Consider the following 18,039-nt stretch of genomic DNA (forward strand, 5'->3'; position numbering starts at 1 on the left):
TGTTTCCATCCTCTGTTTCCAGAATCAGCCCTTCATTTAAAGGGAAATTCTCACCAGTACATCTCTCAAATCTTACTTCATGAAAATACTTTTCTATTGGTTTTATCCACAAGGAAATACATACAGGAAAGCAGAGGACCATAACAAACATTCTTTTCCAATTCTTTTTCCTTTCTTCCTTCTCTATCTCCCCTTTCTCCAAACAGAACCTCTTTCTTCTCTATTAACTAGAGTCAAGTAACTAGTGAATGAATCTTGTAGATTTCCATCAACCAACACAAAACCCACAATCAATAAATGAGGAGAGAGGAGCTTCAAGATGGCAGAAGAGTAAGACGTGGAGATCACCTTCCTCCCCACAAATACATCAGAAATACACCTACATGTGGAAGAGCTCCTATAGAACACCCACTGAACGCTGGCAGAAGACCTCAGACCTCCCAAAAGTCAAGAAACTCCCCACGTACCTGGGTAGAGCAAAAGAAAAAACAGAGGCAAAAGAATAGGGATGGGACCTGCACCAGTGGGAGGGAGCTGTGAAGGTGGAAAGGTTTCCACATACTAGGAAGCCCCTTCACTGGCAGAGACGGGGGGTAGAGGTGGGGAGAAGCTTCGGAGCCACGGAGGAGAGTGCAGCAACAGGGGTGCAGAGGGCAAAGTGGAGAGATTCCCACACGGAGGATCGGTGCCGACCAGCACTCACCAGGCTGAGAGGCTTGTCTGCTCACCCGCCAGGGCAGGCGGGGGCTGGGAGCTGAGGCTCGGGCTTCGGAGGTCAGACCCCTGGGAGAGGACTGGGGTTGGCTGTGTGAACCTGAAGGGGGCGAGTGTGCTCTCATGCAGCTCAATATCAAAAAAAACAAACAACCCAATCCAAAAATGGAGAGAAGACATAAATAGACATTTCTCCAAAGAAGATATACAAATTGCCAACAAACACATGAAAGAATGCTCAACATCATTAATCATTAGAGAAATGCAAATCAAAACTATAATGAGATATCATCTCACACCAGTCAGAATGGCCATTATCAAAAAATCTACAAACAATAAATGCTGGAGAGGGTGTGGAGAAAAGGGGACCCTCTTGCACTGTTGGTGGGAATGTAAACTGATATAGCCACTATGGAGAACAGTATAGAGGTTCCTTAAAAAACTAAAAATAGAACTACCATAAGACACAGCAATCCCACTACGGGACATATACCCTGAGAAAACCATAATTCAAAAAGAGTCATGTACCAAAATGTTCATTGCAGCTCTATTTACAATAGCCAGGACATGGAAGCAACCTAAGTGTCCATGAACAGATGAATGGATAAAGAAGATGTGGCACATATATACAATGGAATATTACTCAGCCATAAAAGGAACAAAACTGAGTTATTTGTAGTGAGGTGGGTGGACCTAGAGTCTGTCAAACAGAGTGAAGTAAGTCAGAAAGAGAAAAACAAATACTGTGTGCTAACACATATATATGGAATAAAATAAAAAAAAAAAAGGTCACGAAGAACCTAGGGGCAAGACGGGAATAAAGATGCACACCTACTAGAAAATGGACTTGAGCACACAGGGAGGGGGAAGGGTAAGCTGGGATAAAATGAGAGAGTGGCATGGACATATATACACTACCAAATGTAAAATAGATAGCTAGTGGGAAGCAGCCGCATAGCACAGGGAGATCAGCTCGGTGCTTTGTGACCACCTAGAGGGGTGAGATAGGGAGTGTGGGAGGGAGGGAGACACAAGAGGGAAGAAATATGGGGATATATGTATAAGTGATTCACTTCATTATAAAGCAGAAATGAACACACCATTGTAAAGCAATTATACTCCAATAAAAAAAAATTAAAAAAATAAATGAGTAAATAAATAGCAAACAAGTTTGAGAATATAAAGGTACATTGCCTCAAACAACAAAGGACTTCAAAAAGACAAGAAAGAGACAAATGATACTACAGAAATTTGGAAAAGGTTACTAATATGAAATATACACAAGAAGACATACAAAAACATTAAAGCACAAAAAGATGCTCATCTTCACAAATAAGTAGAGAAATACAAATTATACTGAGGAAAAAAAATGTGTTTTTGCAAAATAGATTTCCAAGAACACACAGTCTTGAATGTAGTTTTTGGGGTGAGATGTTGACATTTCCTTCTGATGTATCCCCAAGGATTTACGTGTTATTTTGCATATAACAGACACTCAATAAATTTTCATTAGCGAATGAATGGATTTCAGAGTATAAATCTGGAATGGATACATTTTGTTTCTGATTAAAACTAATTCATAAGCTTTGATCATTAATCAAATGGACTATAATATTGACATTTTTCATGAAATTTGAAGAGCTCACCCTGGACATATTGCTAAATGTACATCCAATCCAGTCCTATGTAGAGGAAGTAGATTTTAGTAAATACCCACATATAATTAATGTAGTTAAACCACCACAGCAGTGAAGCTAATTTCAAAACCTTCCTATTGTAACTAACTCTTTGCATATATACATATAGGTATATAATATATACACAGATATCATTCTAGTACTGATTTATGATCCTTATAATATGGTAAGATATGTAGTAGGCTATAAAAATTAGTAAATAACAGAGATGGAAGTATAATTCTGTCTTCTTGAATCTCAGCCCATTACTGTTCTTCCCCAGAACTAGAAATCTTTTCTTTCTAGTTAGACTCTAGAAATCTCAAAATTTATAGCCATACATACAAAGTAACATAAAAAATATTACAGTAATACGAAAAATTAAAGCAGAAATAAAACTAATTTTTCATGTATATATTTCTAAATGCTTTTCATCCAGTACTTTCTAAACACCAACGCCTAACATATAAGATTGGAAAAGGGAAAATCAACCATGATGATGGTTTTCCCCTTTCTATTAGTACGTTATTGTTTTTGTAGCTTAGTTCTTCAGCACTGTCAGCCTCTTTCAGAGTAGCGGCCCATCAGTGTCTTACACCACTTTCTAGGACTGCCATGCTCTTTTTTTTTTTAATAGACTTTATGCTTTAGAGCAATTTGAGGGTCACAGCAAAATTGAGAAGTTACAGAGATTTCTTGTATACTCTTAACCACCCATATGCACAGCCTCCTCCACTATCAGTATTCTGCCCCAGAATGGCACATTTGCTGCAATCAGTGAACCTACATTGATTGATACATTATCATCCAAAGTCCACAGTTTACATTAGGGTCCACTCTTGGCTTTGCGCATTCTACAGGTTGGAATAAATGTATAATGACACATGTCTACCATTATAGTATCCTACAGAGTTGGTTCACTGCTCTAAAGATCCTCTGTGCCCTGCTTATTTACTTCTCCCCTCCCAACTGCTGACAACCAATGATCTTTTTACTGCCTTTTCCAGAACGTCATATAGTTGGAATCATACAGTGTGCATCTTTTCAGATTGGCTTCTTTCATTTACTAATATACATTTGAATTTCCTTCATGTTTTTTCATGGCTTGATAGCTCATTTCTTTTTAGTGCTTAATAATATTCCAGTCATATTTCCTTGGATAATTGTTCTTTTAATTCCAGCAGGGCTTTCTAGTCTTTATGTTTTCACATTATACATTGCAGATTAATCTTAACCAAAAAGAAAATAATAACTGGTAGGGAATTGTTTAAAACAGAATGGACTTATAATTTAAAAGTTATTATTTACTTAAGCTTTAGTCAAATAGCTAAACCAACTTGGCTCACACTTGGTTCAAATATTTATGTTGTTTTAGAATATCATATCCTCCTAAATTCCACTCACTGCTCTCCTAATAATTTTAATTTCAGAATCCCCCAAAACTACAGTTCTAATAAGCATGAAGGTCATATTTGGCTCTTCTACTCCATAAAGACCTAATAAGATGAGACAGCCTTGATTTACAAGGAGACAAATGTGGACTCATATCTTTTCTTTTCTAATATTTATTTATTTATTTTGGCTGCGCCAGGTCTTAGTTGTGGCAGGTGGGACCTTCAGTTGGCATATGGGATCCTTTGTTGTAGCATGCAGGATCTTTTGTTGTGGCAAGAGGGCTCATAGTTGTGGCATGCAGGCTTCTTAGTTGTGGCAATGTGGACTTCTTAGTTACTGCATGCAGGCTTTTAGTTGCAGCATGCATGCGGGATCTAGTTCCCTGACCAGGGATCGAACCTGGGCCCCCTGCATTGGGAGCACAGACTTTTACCCACTGGACCACCAGGGAATAACTGACCAAATACTTTATTATTATCATCATCACGTTATTATTACTATTTGTAATTTTCATAATCATCATTATTTTATTTGTTTCCTATAAATTCAATCAAACATGCATTATTCTAGAATTTTAAAATTGGGATCATAAAATACAATCTCCCCAAATAATATTTTAAAGGAACGTAAGTTGTTTGATCTATTTTAATTTTTTTAATAGTAACATATATTCCTTTTTCAATGTTTGACCCAAAATTTACATTTTGATAAATACTTTCTGCTGATTATTTCTGAAGAATAAACAATATTTTTCTAGGTAAAATTTCATTGAGTACTCATGACTCCATAATATTTATCTTTAAAAAGAAATGTTAGGAATTCTTAAAAACTGAGCATTATTTTTTTCTGGCTTATATATTAAATTTCACTTACAGGTATTATGAAATAAATATAGTATGTGTATAAAAGATTTGAATTGTGTTGTTTGATCAATCTAAACCAATAAAACATATTGTAGTAGAATATTTCTATAGTCATTCAATCACCAGAGAAAATTAATAATTATTAAGAAACATTAAGAAATTATCAAACCACTTCTTGCAAAAGAAATGTATTCTAGTTTTAACTTTCTAAAATAAAGTTAGCTCCCACTACCTAAATTCTCTGTTGAACTCTGGCACGAAGGCTTGCAAAATGCAAAATACGTTACATGTTCATGGAAATATATAAAATGATTGTTTCTTCTTCAAGTCTAGGCAGAAAGTTGTTGAATATATTTTTCTCTATAATGTAGTTATGTTGACAATAATATAGATTGCTTTATGTAACACCAACATTGTTTTTCACAACTCAAGATGTCCTGGGTTAATTCAACCTCTATTGATTTTATATACTTTGAACAATTCTCTCTCTCAATCTCTCTCTCCCTCCTCCCCTTCTACCTCCATCTCTCTGTCTCTGTCTTTTTCTCCATTACTCTGCACTACATTTGTGTATTCAGACACACATATATACCAAGTAATACATTGATTTTCTTTCCTCCTCTTGACCTAACTACTGTAACCATATAACCTAATAAAAATTTGGTTAAGAAAAGAATGTAAGACAATTCATTAAGACATTACATGGGAGAACCTCTACAATATAATTATTCTCCAGTTTGTCATTTGCCCACCCCAGAGTATGGGATTTGATTATAACGCAACTGTGCCCCTCCTACCTGTCTTGTTGGGGTTCCTTCTTTATATCTTTAGTTGTAGAGATCTTTTCTGGTAGGTTTCAGTCTTTTCCATATGGTTGTTCTGCAGTTAGTTGCCTCTTCAATAACTGGTGCTGGGAAAACTGGAGAGAAACATGTAAAAGAATGAAATTAAAAGACTCTTTAACACCATATACAAAAATAAACTCAAAATGGATTAAAGACCTAAATGTAACACAGGATTCTATAAAACTCAGAGGAAAACATAGGCAGAACACTTTGACATAAACTGCAGCAATAGTTTTTTTGGATCAGTCTTCTAAAGTAAAGGAAATAAAAGCAAAAAAAACCCCAAAAAAACCCAAGCTTAAAAGTTTTGCATAGCAAAGGAAACCACGAACAAGATGAAAAGACAACATACTGAATGTGAGAAAATATTTGCAAATGAGAAGACCAATAAGGGATTAATATCCAACATATATAAATAGCTCATACAACACAACATCAAAAACAAACAACCTGATTAAAAAAATGAGTAGAAGGACTAAGTAGATATTTTTCCAAAGAGAACATGCAGATGGCCAGCAGGCACATGAAAAGATGCTCAGCATTGCTAATCATCAGGGAAATGTAAATCAAAACCACGATGAGATATCATCTCACACATGTCAGAATGGCTATCACCACAAAGAACACAAATAACAAATGTTGGCAAGTGTATGGAGAAAAGGAAACACTTGTGCCCTATTGGTGGGAGTAGAAAGTGGTGAAGTCACTGTAGAAAACAGTATGGAGGTTTCTCAGAAAACTAAAAATAGAACTACCATATGACCCAACAATTCCACTCCTGGGTATATATCTGAAAAAAAAAAAAAAAAAAAACACTAATTCAAAAAGATTCATGCACTTTAATGTTTAGAGCAACATTATTTACAATTTCCAAGATAAGGAAGCCACTTAAGTGCCCATCAACAGAAGAATGAATAAAGAAGATGTGCTATACACACACACACACACACACACACACACACACACACACAATTGAGTAATACTCAACCATAAAAAAGAATGAAATTTTGCCATTTCCAGCAACATGGATGGACTTGGAGGGCATTATGCTAAGTGAAATGTGAGACAAAGAAAGACAAATACAGTATGATATCATTTATATGTGGAATCTTAAAAACACAACACATTAGTGAATATAACAAAAAAAAAGCAGACTCACAGATATAGAGAACAAACCAGTGGCTACCAGTGGGGAGGGGGGAGGGGGAGAGGGGCAATATAGGTGTTGGAGAGTGAGAGATACAAGTAATTAGGTGTAAGGTAGGCTCAAGGATATATTGTACAATAGGGGGAATTTAGCCAATATTTTATAATAACTGTAAATGGAAATTAACCTTTGAAATTGTATAAAAATAATAAATAAATATTGCATTTATTTAAGTAACAATAAAATGAAAACATTGTTGCCGTTTGATAGGGCACTTAAGGCAGTTTATCTATTGGAAACAAAATTAATATGTAGATTAAAAAATCTGGAAATTATTTCATAACAGTTTATTGGTAACAATTATTTAAAATTTATGATTCAAAACCAACACATATTAATCTTTTGTCCTATAAAATTTTAACAAGCAATACTTCTGTTTGTAGTTAAATAAAACTTCCACCAAAGGTAAAAATATTCCCCTAAAAACAATCCAGTCATTTTACACAAAACTATAGTTTAATTATTACATAGGAATGGGGAAATAAATATTGCCTGTTATAATTTTTAGAATATTACAACTTTATTGGTTTAAGCACAGAAGAAATCAATGGATATATTAAAACATCAGTCTGTTAAATTTTCTAAACGATCTCAATTAGTTTTTTTATACTTCTAAAACATAAAAAGATATAGTGATAAAAAAGAGTACCAATTAGCAAAGGAAAAAATTTTAATGCTTACTTATTAATTTTGTATTTGTGTATTATGTTCCCAAATTGTTAATTAGGATATAATCAGGTTTTATGGATGTTTTGAAACAGGATGAGATGAACAAAATCCTAAAAGGAATTATAAACACTAAGGCAGTGTTTACATATGGGACCTGGTTTGATGATTGTGATCAGAGATTTGTTATGTAAAAAGAAAGTTTAATATAGATACTCAACCATTATGATAATAACTAGAGTAGTCTAATCATAGATTTATTAAATATTCAAACTAATTATAATTTAAGAATTAGTCCAACTTAAGGTAACTTTTAGTTGTTACAAAATATAAACCTTTTTCTTTTATCTATTTCTACTGTGGGATATTTTAAAATATTTATTTTAAAATTATTCAAATATGAATACAAAATTTTTGCATGAATATGAAGTATAAATGATAGTCTATTTATATCATTTAGAAAACCTATGTAAATCAGTGTTTTAGCAACCCCCCAGAATTTATGTTTAAAAAATAAAATATTCTCAACATATTAAATCATTTAGAGATTGAGAAAAAGCAAACATTTTCTACACGTGAAAGAAATGATCACAGTGTTACTGATGTTTTCATAAATCTATGTGTTCAACAGATTGTAAGAATGTAATGTATATAGTTAATTATTCAATTGAGGTTATTAAAAATTACTGAAATATTTTCTTCAAAGAATTAATAAATGTTGCCAGCTATATTCTGAGCAATAGTATAGATTATCCTTGCTAATCAACAGTCAGATAATAAATATTACACCTATTGATGTCATCATTTATTGTTATCATTGTTAAGAGAACAACAATAAGTGGCCATTATATTAGGAAGTAATCATAATTTACTTGTTAAATAAGAATGTTAATTTAGTTTATTAAATGAATGTCTTCATTTATATAATTTTTAACTTATTCAACATTCATTTGAAGCTATGATTTAATATATGAAAGTGTTTAAAATAAAAAATACGATCTTGGGCTTCCCTGGTGGCACAGTGGTTGAGAGTCCACCGGCCAATGTAGGGGACACGAGTTCGTGCCCCGGTCCAGGAAGATCCCACATGCCGCGGCGTGGCTGGGCTCGTGAGCCATGGCCGCTGAGCCTGCGCGTCCGGAGCCTGTGCTCCGCAACGGGAGAGGCCACAACAGTGAGAGGCCCGTGTACCGCAAAAAAAAAAAGAAAAAAAAAAATACGACCTTGAAATCTGAATAAAAAGAGTTGACATTTACATAAAATCTCTAAGAACCACATTATATATGTATGTACTTATTACTGTTATATAAGTAATATAATTCTATTTAAATCTGAATCGAGCTCTTTTACTGTAAAACTACATATACATTTTTAAAATGTATATGTCTATCTTCCATAATCAAAAAATAAATTTTTTATTAGATTCTTAGATATTTTGTAAAAAGAAAGAGTCAGTGACCCGGTACTTTCTCTCTCTGGTGCAGATCATCAGTGAAAAACTTCAGTGGCCTTGTTCTGTTTGGTTCTTTCTAAGCAAATAGACAGATTTGATGAAGTCCCAAGACTTATACAGGTACAAACTTGGGTTGAACAAATAGTGCTATTGACCCATAAGCTACAAATAACTTCATAAGCAAAACAGTAATCATAAAACTATTCCATAACTTCCATTAAGCACGGTAGTAGTAAATAATTGTGTTTTGAAAGTGTTTATATATTTAAAAAAAGGAAAAACTGAGATCCTATCCAGTTCATAAAAGCAAATTTGTGAAAGTCAAAACATGAAATGCAAGGTTTTTTATCAATATGAAGCCAACACTAAGTTACCTCCTGTCCAGCCTCCTAATAGTTCCTAGTGAACTCAAAGAAAAAAATTGCCTTTGTGTAAGCTTACATTTTTTCAGTGATATACCACAGATAGTTACATCAACAACCTTACTATTGAAATAAAGTTCAGTGAATATTTTCTTCAATTACATATATCTCATATTTTAAAAATTCATGTAGTTCAATTCCTGTGGGGTTTTATTTAATAATAAGGGCAAACAATATTATTTTTCTTCTAGTAAGCGGTTTCTCTCTATAGCTAGGGCACAGAAAATAAAAGCCTACATTATTGTTGGCTAGAATGTCATACAGATCCATTTTTAAATCATATGTGACATGTAAACTGAGGCTTTCTTAAGCAAAAGGATTATCAACCCATACTCCAAAGAGAAAAATACATAGTACTAATTAGAAAGGTTTTTTGCTTTTTTTTTTAAGTATAGCTTCTAACTATTTTAACACCTGCCTATTGTTAAAGTCTTAACACTGGAATATATACTTAGAATGACTAAGTAAAGCAAGATAGGTTTGTTCCCTTTATCTACTCTTATTATTTTAAAATGCATAGCTTATATATCCAAGTAAATTGTTCTTTGTTTTCATCTTTGTCTCTTTCTCCCTTTCTTTCTGTCAGTCTTTATCTATTTCTATCATTCTGTATGCAATGTGAGTCTCAGCCTGGGTATTCACTATAACTCTTGATTACCAGTGCCTGATCTGAAAATCAAATACCAGAGACAGAACTGAAGGGGAGAGAGATTCTAAATATCCATTCAGAGAATCTCTCCTTTGCCTAATATTTTATTCTAAGTAGTGTTAGCATTTCAATATAAAATCAATCTCAGGATTGTACATTTAGCATGGAGTGTAACTGGCAGCCCTGATACAACCTTTCTCAACATCCCAATAAAAAATACACAATTCAAAGGAAGTATAAAATTTCCACATGATGTCTTTGAAAAGAACTAGTAAACAATCAATTCCCAATATCTAGGGGGTATTTTTACTAACTTTAATCTTCAAAAGAACTGTACTGAAAAATAAGCAATTGAAAATTTCTATGCTATGCCCCTGAAAAGTTACCCAACAGGAATTAGGTGAAGTAATCACCCCTTTTTCTTTACTACCTTAAACACGATCCTTAGACTCCACCTGTTACTTTAGTTGGAAAGACTACGAACTCCTGACTATAAATTCTGAAAACTATTTGTCCACAGGACTTTAAATGTGTAATAATTGAATTCCTAGGGTAAACCAACTAGATCCAGTGAGGAAACATCGAAGGTTACATTACAAAGTGAGATATACTGTGCTTTTCAAAAATTAAAACTGTTTAAGTAAGCCAGATGATTTAAAACAGGCATGCTTTCTGTGATCTATATATGTGTTTTTAAATGAAACAGGTAGCAGAGCTAAGATTCAATTGTGCCTCACAATGGCAAATCTACAGAAACTAGATACTTGCCAGATGTTGGGAAAGAAATGCTGTACCTATCAGAGTGCTTTTATGTGAACATCTGAAAAGATTATTGTACCAGCACAAAAGGGGGTACCAAATGGATCCATGGCAACACAGACATCCTATACAATGATACACAATCTCTCAAGGTTGAAAACTCCTTGTTCTGTGATAAGTTAAAGAAAAAACAAATCACCCGTACATAGATAGTACTGGGAACACAGAAAACTAAGAGGCTGAAAAGACTTCCCTGAAGACTGAAAGGAAAAATAGGCTGGTGAGGGAACTCCCTGGTGGTCCAGTGGTTAGGACTCGGTGCTCTCAATGCCAGGGCTCTGGGTTCAATTCCTGGTCTATGAAATAGGTTTATTTACTACATAAACTTATTTATGTAGGAAACTGAATATGATTTATAATTGTGTGGCATTACTCTGTGAAAAAAAAATAGAAGATATAAATAGGAAAATTGAGATTAAACCAAAATCAAACAAGAGAATAATATTGAATGGAATTAGTTCTACTATGCTACTTGACTCATTAAAAGTGACAAATTCTATTTATGTAGTGGAACAAGAATTGGGATAAAAATGATTGCAAAGCCCCTCCCATCCGAAAAGATTAATACCAGAATTAAAAGCAACATTAGACCTACAAGAACAGAATTTTAACAGTAGAAACTGGAGTTAACATAATGATGGAAAACTAAAAACTACCAGTAAAAATGCAGATAGATATGACAACACAGACAGGAGGGGGAAGATGGCGGAAGAGTAAGACGCGGAGATCACCTTCCTCCCCACAGATACATCAGAAATACATCTACACGTGGAACAATTCCTACAGAACACCCACTGAAGGCTGGCAGAAGACCTCAGACCTCCCAAAAGGCAAGAAACTCCCCACGTCCCTGGGGAGGGCAAAAGAAAAAAGAAAAAACAGAGACAAAAGAATAGGGACGAGACCTGCACCAGTGGGAGGGAGCCATGAAGAAGGAAACGTTTCTACACACTAGAAGCCCCTTCGTGGGCGGAGACTGCGGGTGGCGGAAGAGGGAGCTTCGGAGCCACGGAGGAGAGTGCAGCCACAGGGGTGAGGAGGGCAAAGCGGAGAGATTTCCGCACAGAGGATCAGTGCCGACCAGCACTCACCAGCACTCACACGCTGGGGCGGATGGGGGCTGGTAACTGAGGCTCCAGCTTCAGTCAGAGCGCCAGGAGAGGACTGGGGTTGGTGGCATGAACACAGCCTGAAGGGGTTAGTGCACCACGGCTAGCCGGGAGGGAGTCTGGGGAATAGTCTGGACCTGCCAAAGAGGCAAGAGACTTTTTCTTCCCTCTTTGTTTCCTGGTGAGCGAGGAGAGGGGATTAAGAGCGCGGCTTAAAGGAGCCCCAGAGATGGGTGTGAGCCGTGGCTAAAAGCGCGGACCTCAGAGACGGGCATGAGACGCTAAGGCTGCTGCTGCCGCCACCAAGAATCCTGTGTGGCAGAAAGCCTGCCACTGCCAGGGTCCCGGGATCCAGGGACAACTTCCCCAGGAGAACGCACATTGCGCCTCAGGCTGGTGCAACGTCCTGCCGGCCTCTGCCGCCGCAGGTTCGCCCCGCATCTGTGCCCCTCCCTCCCTGCCGCCTGAGTGAGCCAGAGTCCCCCGAAGCAGCAGCTCCTTTAACCCCGTCCTGCCTGAGCGGAGAACAGACGCCCTCCAGCGACCTACATGCAGAGGCGGGGCCAAATCCAAAGCTGAACCCCGAGAGCTGTGCGAACAAAGAAGAGAAAGGGAAATCTCTCCCAGCAGCCTCAGGAGCAGCGGATTAAATCTCCACAATCAACTTGATTTACCCTGCATCTGTGGAATACCTGAATAGATGACGAATCATCCCAAATTGAGGAGGTGGACTTAGAAAGCAAGATTTATATTTTTTTCCTCTTTTCCTCTTTTTGTGAGTGTATATGCTTCTGTGTGAGATTTTGTCTCTATAGCCTTCCTTTCACCACTTGTCCTAGGGCTCTACCCGTCTGCTTTTTTTGTGTTTTTTACTTTTTAAAAAAACGTTTTTCTTAATAATTATTTTTTTATTTTAATAACTATTTTATATTACCTTACTTTATTTTATTTTACCATCTTTCTTTCTTTCTACTTTTTCTCCCTTTTATTCTGAGCTGTGTGGATGAAAAGCTCTTGGTGCTGCAGCCAGGAGTCAGTGCTGTGACTCTGAGGTAGGAGAGCCAACTTCTGGACACTGGTGCACAAAAGACCTCCCAGCTCCACGTAATATCAAACGGCGAAAATCTCCCAGAGATCTCCATCTCAACACCAACACCCAGCATCACTCAACGACCAGCAAGCTACAGTGCTGGACACCCTATGCCAAACAACTAGCAAGACAGGAACACAACCCCACCCATTAGCAGAGAGGCTGCCTAAAATCATAGTAATTCAACAGACACCCCAAAACACACCACCAGATGTGCACCTGCCCACCAGAAAGACAAGATCCAGCCTCATCCACCAGAACACAGGCACTAGTCCCCTCCACCAGGAAGCCTACACAACCTACTGAACCAACTTTAGCCACTGGGGACAGACACCAAAAACAACGGGAACTACGAATCTGCAGCCTGCAAAAAGGAGACCCCAAACACAGTAAGATAAGCAAAATGAGAAGACAGAAAATTGCACAGCAAATGAAGGAGCAAGATAAAAACCCACCAGACCAAGCAAATGAAGAGGAAACAGGAACTCTACCTGAAAAAGAATTCAGAATAATGATAGTAAAGATGATCTGAAATCTTGGAAATAGAATAGACAAAATGCAAGAAACATTTAACAAGGACTTAGAACTAAAGATGAAACAAGCAATGATGAAAAACAATAAATGAAATTAAAAATACTCTAGAAGGGATCAATAGCAGAATAACTGAGGCAGAAGAATGGATAAGTAACCTGGAAGATAGAAGAGTGGAAATAACTGCTGCAGAGCAGACTAAAGAAAAAAGAATGAAAAGACCTGAGGAAAGTCTCAGAGACCTCTGGGACAACATTAAACACACCAACATTCAAATTATAAGGGTTCCAGAAAAAGAAGAGAAAAAGAAAGTACTGAGAAAATATTTGAAGAGATTATAGTTGAAAACTTCTCTAATATGGGAAAGGAAATAGTTAATCAAGTCCAGGAAGCCCAGAGAGTCCCATACAGGATAAATCCAAGGAGAAACACGCCAAGACACATATTAATCAAACTGTCAAAAATTAAGTACAAAGAAAACATATTAAAAGCATCAAGGGAAAAACAACAAATAACACACAAGGGAATCCCCATAAGGTTAAGAGCTGATCTTTCAGCAGAAACTCTGCAAGCCAGAAGGGACTGGCAGGACATATTTAAAGAGATGAAGGAGAAAAACCTACAACCAAGATTACTCTACCCAGCAAGGATCTCATTCAGATTTGATGGAGAAATTAAAACCTTTACAGACAAGCAAAAGCTGAGAGAGTTCAGCACCACCGAACCAGCTTTACAACAAAATGCTAAAGGATCTTCTCTAGGCAGGAAACACAAGATAAGGAAAAGACCTATAATAACAAACCCAAAACAATTAAGAAAATGGGAATCGAACATACATATCGATACTTACCTTAAATGTAAGTGGATTAAATGCTCCTACCAAAAGACACAGACTGGCTGAATGGATATAAAAATGGACTTAATTGATATTTATATGACATTCAATCCAAAAACAACAGAATACACATTTTTCTCTAGTGCTCATGGAACATTCTCCAGGATAGATCATATCTTGGATCACAAATCAAGCCTTGGTAAATGTACGAAAATTGAAATAGTATCAAGTATCTTTTCTGAGCACAACACTATGAGATATCAATTACAGGAAAAGATCTGTAAAAAATACAAACACATTGAGGCTAAACAATACACTACTTAATAACAAAGTGATCATTGACGAAATCAAAGAGGAAATCAAAAAATACCTACAAACAAATGACAATGGAGACACGAAGACCCAAAACCTATGGGATGCAGCAAAAGCAGTTCTAAGAGGGAAGTTTATAGCAATACAATCCTACCTTAAGAAACAGGAAACATCTCGAATAAACAACCTAACCTTGCACCTAAAGCAATTAGAGAAAGAACAAAAAAACTCCCAATGTTAGCAGAAGGAAAGAAATCATAAAGATCAGATCAGAAATAAATGAAAAAGAAATGAAACGATAGCAAAGATCAATAAAACTAAAGGCTGGTTCTTCAAGAAGATAAACAAAATTGATAAACCATTAGCCAGACTCATCAAGAAAAAAAGGGAGAAGACTCATATCAATAGAATTAGAAATGAAAAAGGGGAAGTAACAACTGACACTGCAGAAATGCAAAAGATCATGAGAGACTACTACAAGCAACTCTATGCCAATAAAACAGACAACCTGGAAGAAATGGACAAATTCTTAGAAATGCACAACATTCCAAGACTGAATCAGGAAGAAATAGAAAATATGAATAGACCAATCACAAGCACTGAAATTGAAACTGTGATTTAAAATCTTCCAACAAACAAAACCCCAGGACCAGATGGCTTCACAGGCGAATTCTATCAAACATTTAGAGAAGAGCTAACACCTATGCTTCTCAAACTCTTCCAAAATATAGCAGAGGGAGGAACACTCCCATACTCATTCTATGAGGACACCATCACCCTGATACCAAAACCAGACAAGGATGTCACAAAGAATGAAAACTACAGGCCAATATCACTGATGAACACAGATGCAAAATTCCTTGACAAAATACTAGTGAACAGAATCCAATAGCACATGAAAAGGATCATACACCATGATAAAGTGGGGTTTATTCCAGGAATGTAAGGATTCTTCAATATATGCCAATCAATCAATGTGATACACCATATTCACAAATTGAAGGAAATAAACCATATGATCATCTCAATAGATGCAGAGAAAGCTTTCAACAAAATTCAACATGCATTTATGATAAAAACCCTGCAGAAAGCAGGCATAGAGGGAACTTTCCTCAACATAATAAAGGCCATATATGACAAACCCACAGCCAACGTTGTCCTCAATGGTGAAAAACTGAAAGCATTTCCACTAAGATCAGGAATAAGACAAGGTTGCCCACTCTCACCACTCTTATTCAACATAGTTTTGGAAGTTTTAGCCACAGCAATCAGAGAAGAAAAGGAAATAAAAGGAATCCAAATCAGAAAAGAAGAAGTAAAGCTGTCACTGTTTGCAGATGACATGATACTATACATAGACAATCCTAAAGATGCTACCAGAAAACTACTAGAACTAATCAATGAATTTGGTAAAGTAGCAGGATACAAAATTAATGCACAGAAATCTCTGGCATTCCTATACACTAATGATGAAAAATCTGAAAGTGAAATCAAGTAAACACTCCCATTTACCATTGCAACAAAAAGAATAAAATAACTAGAAATAAACCTACCTTAGGAGACAAAGGACCTTTATGCAGAAAATTATAAGACAGTGATGAAAGAAATTAAAGATGATACAAATAGATGGAGAGATATACCATGCTCTTGGACTGGAAGAATCAACATTTTGAAAATGATTCTATTACCCAAAGCAATCTACAGAGTCAATGCAATCCCTATCAAATGACCACTGGCTTTTTCACAGAACTAGAACAGAAAATTTCAAAATTTGTATGGAAACACAAAAGACCCCGAATAGCAAAAACAATCTTGAGAACGAAAAACAGAGCTGAAGGAATCAGGCTCCCTGAGTTCAGACTATACTACAAAGCTACAGTAATCAAGACAGTATAGTACTGGCACAAAAACAGAAATATAGATCAATGGAACAGGATAGAAAGCTCAGAGATAAACCCACACACATATGGTCACCTTATCTTTGATAAAGGAGGCAGGAATATACAGTGGAGAAAGGACAGTAACTTCAATAAGTGTTGCTGGGAAAACTGGACAGGTACAAGTAAAAGTATAAGATTAGATCACTCCCTAACACCATACACAATAATAAGCTCGAAATGGATTAAAGACCTAAATGTAAGGCCAGAAACTATCAAACTCTTAGAGGAAAACATAGGCAGAACACTCTATGACATAAATTACAGCAAGATCCTTTTTGACCCACCTCCTAGAGAAATGGAAATAAAAACAAAAATAAACAAATGGGACCTAATGAAACTGCAAAGCTTCTGCACAAAGGAAACCATAAACAAGACCAAAAGGCAACCCTCAGAATGTGGGAAACAACTGACAAAAGATTTATCTCCAAAACTGAGAAGCAGCTCATGCAGCTCATTAACAAAAAAAACAAACAACCCAATCCAAAAACGGGCAGAAGACATAAATAGACATTTCTCCAAAGAAGATATACAGACTGCCAACAAACAAATGAAAGAATGCTCAACATCATTTATCATTAGGGAAATGCAAATCAAAACTACAATGAGATATCATCTCACACCAGTCGTAATGGCCATCATCAAAAAATCTAGAAACAATAAATGCTGGAGAGGGTGTGGAGAAAAGGGAACACTCTTGCACTGCTGGTGGGAGTGTGAATTGGTACAGCCACTATGGAGAACAGTATGGAGGTTCCTTAAAAAACCACAAATAGAACTACCATATGACCCAGCAATCTCACTACTGGGCAAACACCCTGAGAAAACCATAATTCAAAAAGAGTCATGTACCAAAATGTTCATTGCAGCTCTATTTACAATAGCCAGGAGGTGGAAACAACCTAAGTGTCCATCATTGGATGAATGGATAAAGAAGATGTGGCACCTATATACAATGGAATATTACTCAGCCATAGAAAGAAACGAAATTGAGCTATTTGTAATGAGATAGATGGACCTAGAGTCTGTCATACAGAGTGAATTCAGAAAGAGAAAGACAAATACCTTATGCTAACACATATATATGGAATTAAAAAAAAAATGTCATGAAGAACCTAGGGGTAAGACAGGAATAAAGACACAGACCTACTAGAGGATGGACTTGAGGATATGGGGAGGGGGAAGGGCAAGCTGTGGCAAAAGTGAGAGAGTGGCGTGGACGTATATACACTACAAAAAGTAAAATAGATAGCTAGTGGGAAGCAGCCGCATAGCCCAGGGAGATCAGCTCGGTGCTTTGTGACCACCTAGAGGGGTGGGATAGGGAGGGTGGGAGGGAGGGAGACGCAAGAGGGAAGAGATATGGGAACATATGTATATGTATAACTGATTCACTTTGTTATAAAGCAGAAACTAACACACCATTGTAAAGCAATTATACTCCGATAAAGATGTTAAAAAAAAAAAAGAAATGACAACATAAAATAATGAGAGAAAGGATAACAGGCATAATTAT

The sequence above is a fragment of the Phocoena sinus genome, chromosome 5 (genome assembly GCF_008692025.1).
Source record: "Phocoena sinus isolate mPhoSin1 chromosome 5, mPhoSin1.pri, whole genome shotgun sequence".
Classification (NCBI taxonomy): Eukaryota; Metazoa; Chordata; class Mammalia; order Artiodactyla; family Phocoenidae; genus Phocoena; species Phocoena sinus.